The 11,156-nt window shown below is 42.6% G+C and overlaps 1 long non-coding RNA gene across 1 annotated transcript; it reads left to right on the top strand.

Moving 5' to 3' along the window:
* The first annotated feature begins 1,016 nt into the window (after positions 1–1,016).
* LOC123377563 lies at positions 1,017–4,369 on the top strand. Its single transcript, XR_006582242.1, has 3 exons — positions 1,017–1,092; positions 2,585–2,663; positions 3,903–4,369. It is a non-coding gene; the product is annotated as an uncharacterized LOC123377563 (long non-coding RNA).
* The last annotated feature ends 6,787 nt before the right edge of the window (positions 4,370–11,156 follow it).

The raw sequence follows: 11,156 nt of genomic DNA on the forward strand, positions 1-11,156 counted from the left end.
TCTCCTCGTGCTCCTGACTGAGGAAATAAGAGCCAGTGCAAGTCAACAACTCGCCAGTTCCTTTTTGCACGGCAAATCTAATAGGAGCCAAAGCTCAGGGGATGTAGGGCAGGCAGTGGAATACAGATTGGGACCACACATCTCAAATAACTTCCAGTTATAGAGAAGTAATCTCCATTTCTTCTGAGAACCTTCTTCTGAGAACCTTCATTTCTTCTGGTCCCTACATGTATTCCGCCCATGGTTGATTGATAAGCAGTGCTTAGAGTAGAGGTGGATGTGAGGAAGCTGGCCAACAAAGATGACTGCAGTACTGCAGCTCCCACTGCTGCATCTGCCACAGAGGGATGAACTAATGCATAGTGTGTAGTGAATTCCAGGTGGCTGCTTTGCAAGCGTCTTATATCAGGACCTCCTGCAGGGATGCCACAGAGGCATGTTGTGCTCTTATGGAGTAAGCTGTGACACTTCCAGGTGCAGGGATGTGTGCTAACCTGTAGCGCTCTGGGATGCATCCTAAAACCCACTTGAGATCCTTCAGGAGGATATAACTTGCCCATGTGATCTTTCTGCTATGCAATAAAAAGTCTTGGTGACTTTGACTGGATTGGTTCTCTGCAGGTAGAACACCAGGGCATGCTGGACATCGAGTGAGTGAAGTCTCTTCTCTTTGGGAGAAGCATGGGGCTTTGGAAAAAGAGACTGGTAAGTGGATAGTTTGATGGATGTGGAATTCCATAAACAACCTTGGGGAGAAATTTTGGATACAAGCAAAGGGAAACCTTCTCCTTGATGAAAAAAACTGTATAAAGGTGTTATATCCTTGGGGCAACCGGTGTAGGAAGCAATCACTTGAGGCCAGAGAGCAGGCAGCTAACCAAAACCTCCATTTTATTTACAGATATACAGAGAGCTCACTCAGCCGGTTGAAACCGGCTGAGCTAACCCATAATAATCTAACTCAGTTGCCATAGAAAACAAAAACCATGACAACCAAATACACAACAAAAGGAAGGTCTGCTATGATGGCTCCTAGCTCACTGACCCTTCTGCCAAAGTGATAGCCACCAGCAATGCAACCTTCATGGACAGGTGGGACAGGGAGCATGTAGCTATGGGTTCGAATGATGGTCTGGTGAGGGTTGACAGGACAAGATTAAGATCCCATTGAGGTGTGGGTTTGATCAGTGGTGGGAAGGACATTAGGTCCTTCATAAACCATACTGTAGCTGGCTATCTGAAAATAGGTCTGTCTACCAGAGGAAGAAAGGCTCTAGTCACTGTAAGGTGGATCTGCAATGAACTAATGGAGACACCTGAGGCATTCAGGAACAGAGGATAATCCAAGATGTTCAGAATACATACAGTAAATGGAGAATGTTGATTGTGGTGTGCCCCCATTTGGCCAGATATCAGGTTCTAGTCAAATCTTTCCTACTTTGGAGAGTAAGAATAGTGTGAACAGGAGTAGAGCAGGAACATTCTATTTCCAACATCCATCCAAACACCAGGCTGTTGGGTAGAGAACATCTGAATTGGGCTGTCTGATTAAGGAGGTTCAGGAAGGGGCAGATCTTGATTGGGGGTTGGGCAGACATTCTCAGGAGTGCTGTGAACCAAAACTATCTGGGCCAGTTGAGTGCTAGGAAAAATGACATTTGCAACAAAACCACTTACCCAGCTTCCACAGGTCATAAGAAACGAAGTGGGAGGAAAGGCATATCTGAGGTCATTTGTCCAGAACAACAGAAGGGCATTACCCTGGGACCTATGTCTCTTCTGGAGCAATACAGGGAAAATTTTCTGTTTGGGATACAAAGAGGTCCCATTAAGGTGTACCACATTGTAGGAATATTTTGCTGAAGATGGAGTGATGGCTCTCCCACTCGTGGTCCGCTGAGAAGTATCTACTTAGGTAATCTGCTAAGGAATTTTTATGCACCAGTTCCAGAACTGGACTGCTTCCAGGCATAGGGCTCCACCCTGTGTGTTTATGTAAACCATGGTGGCGATATTGTCTGACATCAGTTAGATGTGGAGTGAGCATATGACTGGCAGAAAGGCCTTGCATGCAAAGCAGACTGCTCTCAGTTAAGATGTTGATGTGCAGTCTCACCTTCCATGAGGTCCAGGTACCCTGAGCAGTGTGTTTTTTCAGGTGGGAACCCCACCCTAAGAGGGATGAATCCACCACAGTGGTGACATTGTGGGTGGAAGTATGGAAAGAAACACCCAATCTCACCTTTTCTGAGTTTGACCACCAGGAAAGGGAGAAGAGGACTCTGGTGGGGACAGTCACTCTTCAGTTAAAGTGGTCTTAGTCTAATAAGTAGACCAAATGGAGCCATCACAGATGAAGCCTGGGGAACAGTGTCACGTATGTGCACATGGCATGTGGCCTAAAACAAGAAGGCACCTCCACATGATAGTTTGTGGGTAATTAGTGCATTCAGGTTGTTCATTATCCAAAATCTGTCTGTGGAAGGAAAGCTCTCCTGGAAACAGAGTCCAACATTGCTCCAATAAAGTTTATCATCCCTGTGGTTGATAAGACGGACTTTTCTCTGGTTATCCAAACACCTAGGGCTGCAAGAAGCTGTCTGAGAAACTGTTGGCAACCAGACCTCCTGGTGGGAGCAGCCTACCAAGAGCCAGCCAGCCAGGTACAGGAAATCTGTATAGCCCAGGCACATCATCTGGGCTCCCACCGTAGAGCAGGCTTTTTTGAACACTCTGGTCACTGGTCCAAAGAGATCATCTCAAAACTGGAAATGTTCCTGGCCCATCACAAAATGCAGGAATCTCCTGTGGGAGGCGGTAATGTCAATATGGAAGTACGAGTCCTTCATGTCAAGAGTAGTGAACCACATCTCTTCCTGAAGGAAAGGGATTGATGCAAACAATCTGAAATTTCAGCTTTTGAATAAAGATGTTGAATTGTTGAAGATCCAGAATGGATCTCCACCCTCCAGCCTTTTAGGGGATAGGAAATATGGAGAGAATAACCATCCCCTATGATGCTGAGGCAGGACACATTCTATTTCCCCCTAGTGTAGGAGGAATTCTTCTTCCTATTGAAGAATCACCTTGTGATAGTGGTTCTGGAAGGGGCTTTGGGAACTCTATGGGAAAGAGAGGAACTCTATGGAGTATCTCAGATAGATAGCTGGGCCCTGGAGACTATCTGTCAGATGTGTGCAAATAGAATAAGATGGCCCCAAAAAATGACAGGGGAAAGAGGTGGATGGCATCAGTGGTAGTAGGCAGGTCTCAACCAGTGGTTTAAAAGTGGTCCTTAGCAAATGTCTCGGAATGAGTAGAGGCCAGGGCAGTAGAGGGAGCAGAGAGTTGAGGCCTCTGAACCATCTGGCATTTTTGTAGAAGCTCAGCTGGGCACTGGTAATAAAATGCATGAGGATGGAATGTCCATGATCTATACAATTGTTGGACTCATCTGAGTCAGAAAACTGCTCCTCTGGAAGTGGCAGAGTTGTCATCAGTAATGACACACTTCTGCCAGAGGACTGGAGGTGAGATGGCTCCTGGGACACCAAAGTAGTAGCCTCTTCCAGTGTAGAAATATCCCTTAGAAGGCCTGAGCCAGAAAGGAGAGACTGTAGATAAGGAAGGAATATATCCTCTGGTGTTGTATAAGTCTCTGTATGTCCTAGTGTCTGGATGGTCCCAGCTGACAAGTCCAATGGAACCAGTGACTTAGAAGCAGAGCAGTCCTTGGACAGGTGAGGCAGTACTGACAATGGGTCCAGACCTGTGCTCATAGATAGAGCCAGCAGATGTTCCTTACACTTCATTCCAGGGGTGACCAATGAATACTGGTGGATCTTTCTTTCTACATGCTTTACCCTCCAACCTGCGGGTTTTCAGCAATGCCTGTTCCTTAGGGTCCTCATGAGAAGGCTTGCCTGACCTTGATGGGCTCGAACAAGGAGCACATCTCTTAAAGACAGTCCTCAACTTCCACCCACGAAGGTGCTCTCTACTTTCCTGGGAAGCCTTGAGTGAAGAGACCTTGGGCTTAGGCACTGTTGGCTCCACTCCTAAGCATGTGTATGAAGTGGCACTGCTCGTCAGGTGAGGCTGATGTACAGGGGGTTCTCCCAGGCCAAGATTAGACAGGGTTCTCCATTAGGAATTTCCTCAAGTGAAGCTCACAAACTTCTTGAGTTCTACATGGGAATGAATGGCAATACCGTTCTTCACAGAGATATGCATCTCACCCAGACAGTAGAGGCAACAGTGATGTTCATTGCTCATGGAGAAGAAGAAAAAGAACCATCAGAGCAAAAAAGGAACAAATGATGAGCAAAGGAAACTAAGCTCATGGAATTAGATGGATTCATGACTATGAAAAGACTTGGGGCCTGATCCAAGGCCCATTGAAGTTAATGAGTCTTTCAACTGATTTTACTGAGCTTTGGATCAGGGTCTTAAAGAGAAGGGTCCAATGGAATTCTTTCAGGATGAGAGTGAATTGCTTATATTTGCTTGAGAGGACTAAAATCCACCAAGTCACTAGTCTATGCAAAGTTTGTGCACACTGCTAAGAATAAAGCTAGGCTACTCATGCTCAACTTTGAGATTTTTTTCATGGATTTTCTGATGCCAAGTGCCTTTTCTTTAGTTGGTAACTATGCACATATGGCTAACATTAAAGAGAAAGTAAAATACACCAGTTAGTATGAGCTTCAGGCTGTCCCCAGAACTAATTTTAGAAAGACAGGTAATAAAACAGACTCATGTAATTCATTAACTACGCATAGCTCTCAGACTGATTGAATTCATCACTGTCAGCTTTAGTAACCTTGCCAGCAAAAGATAGTGTCACACAAACTAAGATTAATGAAAATACTCCAATACATTAAACACAACACAAGGCCAGTGCTTTGAAAGAGAATATTTTATTGCTGAAGTGTTAAAAGGGTAAGAGTTTATTTTACTGAAAATAAACTTATATGAAGTTGGTAAGATTTGATAGACACTTTGAACAATTGCAGTAATAAGAAATCAGCATGACTAGCATTTTTGACATACAGAGTTCTAGAGGAAGCATCATGTGACTATCTGCTGCTGCTCTTGTCTTTGACCTTATTTATTTTCATTGTTTGTTTAAACCAAGAACCGTCTGTCCTCATTTTCTATGCAGACCCTGAATCCTTGCCTAGAAATTAGATCTTTGTTTTACCAAGGAACATCATAAGTTTCTACTGTCCAAATTCAGGTTTATTTGGCTGCTTTTTATTTTGATTAATTCAGACTGACTGCACATAAATAATCTCAGATGGATAAAATGATTTTGTGATGTCCCTAACTCCTAACAATTCCTACATTTTGTTCATTTTGGATTGAATTTCCCTTCCCCTATTTCAAAGGTTTGTTTCTAGATTTCCTGCTAACTGAGTGGAATTAAGGTCTGGTTTCTCCATATTGGTTAGAATATCATTATCATTAATAGATTAGAGGAGGTGTTGTTGATGATATATATGCATCCTAGATGTAAATACGGCTGGAAGAATATGTTGACTAGGCTATATTTCCACAAATGAAGACCATATTAAATGGACATATTCCTAGGGTAAAAGGAGAAAAAACAGGGGAAAGTTGTTCATCTGCCTCTGGAACCATTTATTTTAATTAGCACTGTGCTTGATTTAGGAAAAAAGTTAACTATAGAGCAGAATTAAAATACATTACATGACAGGATTATTCAGAAAATTACAAACCCATCATAGTCATTGCTCAACAGGAAACGTCACATTGAGCTAGATATTTTGCCCAGGTAAATTCCATGAGCTCAGCTGCCTGAGGCTGTAACCCTCTTGCTTCAATGATCAAATGTCAAATCAGTTGTCAAAAGCTTTCACTTTCCTTGCCACTGTGTTTATTTTGCTTCATATATCTTTCAAGGACAATGTTGCCACACACAGCAATTGGTGGAGGACAGATAGAAATGATCATGTATAGTTGAATCTCTTTGCATGCATTCTCAAATGCATCTATATAAGCAAGTTTGCAGCCACCATTCCAATGCAGGAGAAATGGCTGAGGAAGAGGAAATTCTGTTTGTGGTGAAAAGCTAGAACTACCATATACCTCCTCAGGCACAGGGCTGTAAAGGGAAGAAAAACAAGGGGTAGCCACTTGGGCCAGTTTCTTACTATTTGTATTCATTTTACCATCTCGTTAGTTTTAAGGCTTCTCAGGGGGCTATAAGTGGGTGTAGTAAAGGAATAAAAGTTGAAAAAGGAGGAGAAATTTTTGGAGTTAATCTAAGTTGGAGCCGCCATATTTTTTTTGGAAGAGTGTCATTTATTTTTCTATTTCAAACACTGTATTTCAAATTGAACAAGAGAAGCAGTGTTATAAAAGCGAAGCATAAGATGCGACACAAAAAAAATAAATCACATCGTCCCCTCTCTCTCTCTCTGGCCTAGCACATAAGCACCAGATGAGACACAGAAGACCTGGATGCTATTTCCAGCTCTGTCACCAGCCTGCTGAAGGAACCTGGCAAGTCAGGTCACCTGTGCCTCAGTTTCCCTATCTGTAAAATGGGGAGAATGATACCTCATTTGTAAAAACACTGTGCCTTTTATCAGTAGAGCTCTAGAGAAGAGCTAGGTACTATAATTATATACACAATATGGTGGTGATAACTGAGGTAAATTGCAGAGCCATGTGCTAAATGATTTAATTATGCAACTTTGACCTCCTCATCTACTCTCTTCCCTATAACATGTCTGGCAGAATTTATTCTACTACTTCAAAGACATTGACCACTTCACACCCTTGCCAATTTGCCTTTAAAATGAACTGCTGGAGTAATGTTTACTCCCTTCCCTGAACAACGACCCTGGCCAAGGGCCAAGATAGGAAATTGTCCAATACTTAAGTTGCAAACAGATTTTCTATCCATAAAAATACATCAGCTTTAAAGGCAGGTGTCAAGGCTGAATCCCCACTTTGGCACTTCAAGTGCGGAAGGTGGGGGCCCGCAAGGATTTTAAAAATTAAAACTTGATACTCCAGGCTTGTATTATACTCCCAAGGTTACAGCTTTTTTCTGACCTTGACTTGGGTAAATGCTGCCACCACCCAAATGCAAAAACCACACACCCTTGAACCCAGGAAGGAGCACCTGAGAATTCCTCCCTGTGGGATACCCTCAAGCCCTTTCACCCCCTCCAGGGAAGAGCTGAGAAAGAAAACAAAGGAAATTAGCTGTTGCCACCAGCTAATTAAACAACGTGCACAAACCTCTTAGGGACACAAAAATCCAATCCTCTTCTTAAAAAAGGTAAAATTTATTAAAAACAAAAAGAAAGGGAATAGTTTTGGAACTTAGGCCTTTTGCTAGATCTTAAAACAAAGAATTACAAAAATTAAGCATCAAGATAGCCCTCTTGAGGTTCAGCTTAAAGGTTACAAGCAAACCAAAAACATCTGGGGTTAGCACAGAGAAGTCCATTAGCCATAAGAAATAAACAGAAATAACCCTAATCGCGTCTTTCTAAACATTTCTGATTGACTTACACATTTGGAGTTTCAGATAAGTAGGGTTGAGGTATGATTTGAGGTTTTTTCATACCTGGTTTTAAAACTGCTTACAGAATTGCTGCTCTGTCTCCCCACTCTTTCCCGGAGAAGCGCAACACACAGACAAAGGGAAGTTTTTTCCCCCATTTTAAAAAGTTCTAGCCCTCCCATTGGCTCTTTTGGTCAGGTGCCCACTCCTTTTCCTTTACCTGGGGAACTTTGTTAACCCTTTACAGGTAAATCAAGCAGAGAACAGCCACCAAGAGGGACTTTATAGCTAACTGGCTGGCTGGGTGTCCATAAAAGGGAACTACCACGCCCCTACATGCACACTTCATTTATCACAGCAGGTATCTCAGAATCCCACTGTTAGAGATGGGAGCATTATTCCAGCAGCAAGTGGAGATTCCCAGCTAACTAATATGCTCCATCATTCACTTCTAGCCCTGAATCATCCAGAAATATCAGACTTTAATTGTAACTTTAAGACACAGAAGGTTATTTTAGATCATTTTAAGGAGTTTTTTGGCTCTAAGCTTTGTACAGTTGTGTTAACAAAGGCACATGGCTTTAAAGGGAGAGGTTAAAAAAAGTCCCAGTTGAAAAAAAACAAACAAGCAAACCTAAAACATGATTAAAATAGTTTCTTTCTGTATGACATGACGAAGAGTACATAATGATGTTGTATAACAGTTTTGTTGACATTTCTTTGGGCTGACTCATGGCTTTGCCATTTATGAGTAATTTGTAGGGCCCTACCAAATTCACAGTCCATTTTGGTCAACTTCATGGTCATATGATTTTAAAAATCATAAATTTCATGATTTCAGCTATTTAAGTCTGAAACTTCATGGTTTTGTAACTGTCGGGGACGGGGTGCTCACCCAAAACGAAGTTGTGGGAGGGTCGCAAGGTTATTGTAGTTGTGGGGGTGGGGGTGCGTTACCACTGCCCTTACTTCTGTACTGCTGCTGACAACAGTACTGCCTTCAGTAGCTAGAGAACTGCGACTGCTGGCCAGCAGCCCATCTCTGAAGGCAGAGCTGGCGCCAGCAGCAGTGCAGAAGTAAGGATGGCATGGGATGGTATTGACACCCTTACTTCTGCACTGCTGCCTGCAGAGCTGGGCCCTCAGTCAGCAGCTGCCACTCTCTGGCCACCCAGCTCTGAAGGCAGCACTGCAGAAGTAAGGGTGGCATGGTATGGTACTGGCACCCTTACTTCTGCACTGCTGCTGGCAGGGCTCTGCCTTCAGTGCTGGGTGCCCAGCCAATGGCTGCCGCTCTCCAGCCACCCAGCTCTGAAGGCAGCGCAGAAGTAAAGGTGGCAATACCACAACCCCCCTAAAATAACTTTATGACACACACCCGCAACTCCCTTTTTGGTCAGGACCCCCAAATTTAAGAAACACTGGTCTCCCCCGTGACATCTGTATAGTATAGGGTAAAAGCACACAAGAGACCAGATTTCATGGTCCATGACGCCTTTTTCATTGCTGTGAATTTGACAAGGCCCTAGTAATTTGGTTGTCCCATATTACTGGAATTAAAAGCTGGTGGTAAGGTCTCAGACACATTTTACTGGCTCCTCAGCACGTGTCTTACAAGAATATTTAAGGTTATGAAACATTTTAGAAAACCAGGGAGCATAGTTAAGGTTTAGTATCTCTCTATTATGTCCTATCATTTGTCTCCTCTCCAAACTGAGGTGAGCCATCTTTTCAATCCGTCCCTGTACGGAAGTTCCTCTGTGCTTCTAATTTGTGTCACCCATCTCTGAACCCCTTCTATTCTTACTAGATCTTTCTTTTCCTTTGAGACACAACAGAGCAGATCACAATGCAGTATTCCATGTGAAGGCAATTGATTTATACATGGGCATTTCAGCATTTTCTAGGCCATTATTGATCCATCATGCTATTTTTTTTAAACTATTTCTGCACTTGGAGCAGCAGCTTTCATTGATCTGTCCACACTGATGCTCAGGTCTCTCTCCTGAGTGATGACATTTAGTTTGGACTCAAACAAATGTTTTGAACTAGTCAGACACATTCACTCACCTTGCACTGTCAGCATTGAATTTCACCGAAAGAAAAGGGGCAAACCCCCAAGAGTGCGGACTCTCCAACAACACGGGCACCAAGAACTCTGCTTTAGAGTGTTTTTAAACTGAATACCAAAAAAAGTGACCAAAAGGGGAGGGGGAGAACAGGAGAGGCAAATTTCAAGGACACCGAGCTGTGCTCTGAGCTTGCTGCATTTTGGGGGATCTGAAAGGCAGCTAGTACCCATGCCCTCTTATTTTGCTCTGGGTTCTGGGGTGAGTGGTCTCAATTGTTAGGTAAAAGATTTCAGTATTCACTTCCACAAGAGCAGGATTTTATATGGGTGATTTGCAAAGCAGAAGGTTTAGTGACAGGAATGGACCATATCAGCTTTGGTCTTATGTCAGGAGGTATCACTAAGTGTCTCAGATATTTCTAAAGTTTCTGTCATCTTGGTATGTAAGCAATGAATCCTAATCATCAAAATTTCTTCACTGAATTATAAAAACATAATTATATTCAGTAGCTAGGAGTAATGTAACAAAGCTATGTACTGAAGACAGCATAAAAAAAATATAAATCACATATGCAAAAGGAGCCAGGAGTAGAATCCTAATTCTTCAGCTCCAAAAACACTGGCCTCTGACACAGGAGCTAAGAGAGATGTCCTATAGCTGCCAGTAGTAGTAGAATCTTTATCTCAGTGGTCCAGCCACTAAAGGTGACATCGCTCACTAAAATACAAAAAGCTAGTACATTATAGGGCATTATTCCATATTTTATCATTTGAAGGCTAACATAGTAGATTCCAATCTGCGATTACAGAGATTCTTGGGATCAGACTTTCACAAATGCTTTTGCAAGAGCAAAATGTGCATATGTTTTTAGCATAAAATTAGTATAACAGTGTGTGCTAATGGCTAATTATACATCTCACTGTCTGTTTGTATATGCATATACTACATCACAGTAACTGCATGCCAATTTCTCATAGCCCAGTGAACATATCCATGTGCTCTCCCCAATATCCATGATGGACTGATTGTCCTTTTGTAAACTTGATCAAAGAAGATCAAAATAAAAAGACTTCTTGCTGAAACTGGGTGCAAACAGGTCTATGACAGGTTAACCCGAAATGCAGAAAATCTATTGTATCACTGGGTCCTTTAACTACCATTAATGCATCTGAGAAGTGCCCCTACTTAGCGATGTATTGTTGGATCGGTTATCTCCTGCTAAAAGTTATGCATACCAATCCCATAGACAAATTGCCTCTGTGCACAATGAGCTGAATGAGCACCTCCCTGTCTGTTGATATAATACATAGCTATTCTATTGTCTGTAGCTACCTGAACTACTCTCCACTTTATGTGAGGAAGAAATTATCTGAGAGCCAGGCAAACTGCCCTCAATATTTATATGCAATTTATTTTCTTGGAAAACCCAGACACCCCAAAACTGTCAGAGTCCAGATGAGCTCCCCATATGTTGTTTGATGCATCAGAGGTTATTGTGACTGATGGTGTGGGATGACTGATCAAAATCAGTTTCAGAACAC

This window comes from Mauremys mutica, chromosome 1, assembly GCF_020497125.1.
Source record: "Mauremys mutica isolate MM-2020 ecotype Southern chromosome 1, ASM2049712v1, whole genome shotgun sequence".
In the NCBI taxonomy this organism is placed as follows: domain Eukaryota; kingdom Metazoa; phylum Chordata; order Testudines; family Geoemydidae; genus Mauremys; species Mauremys mutica.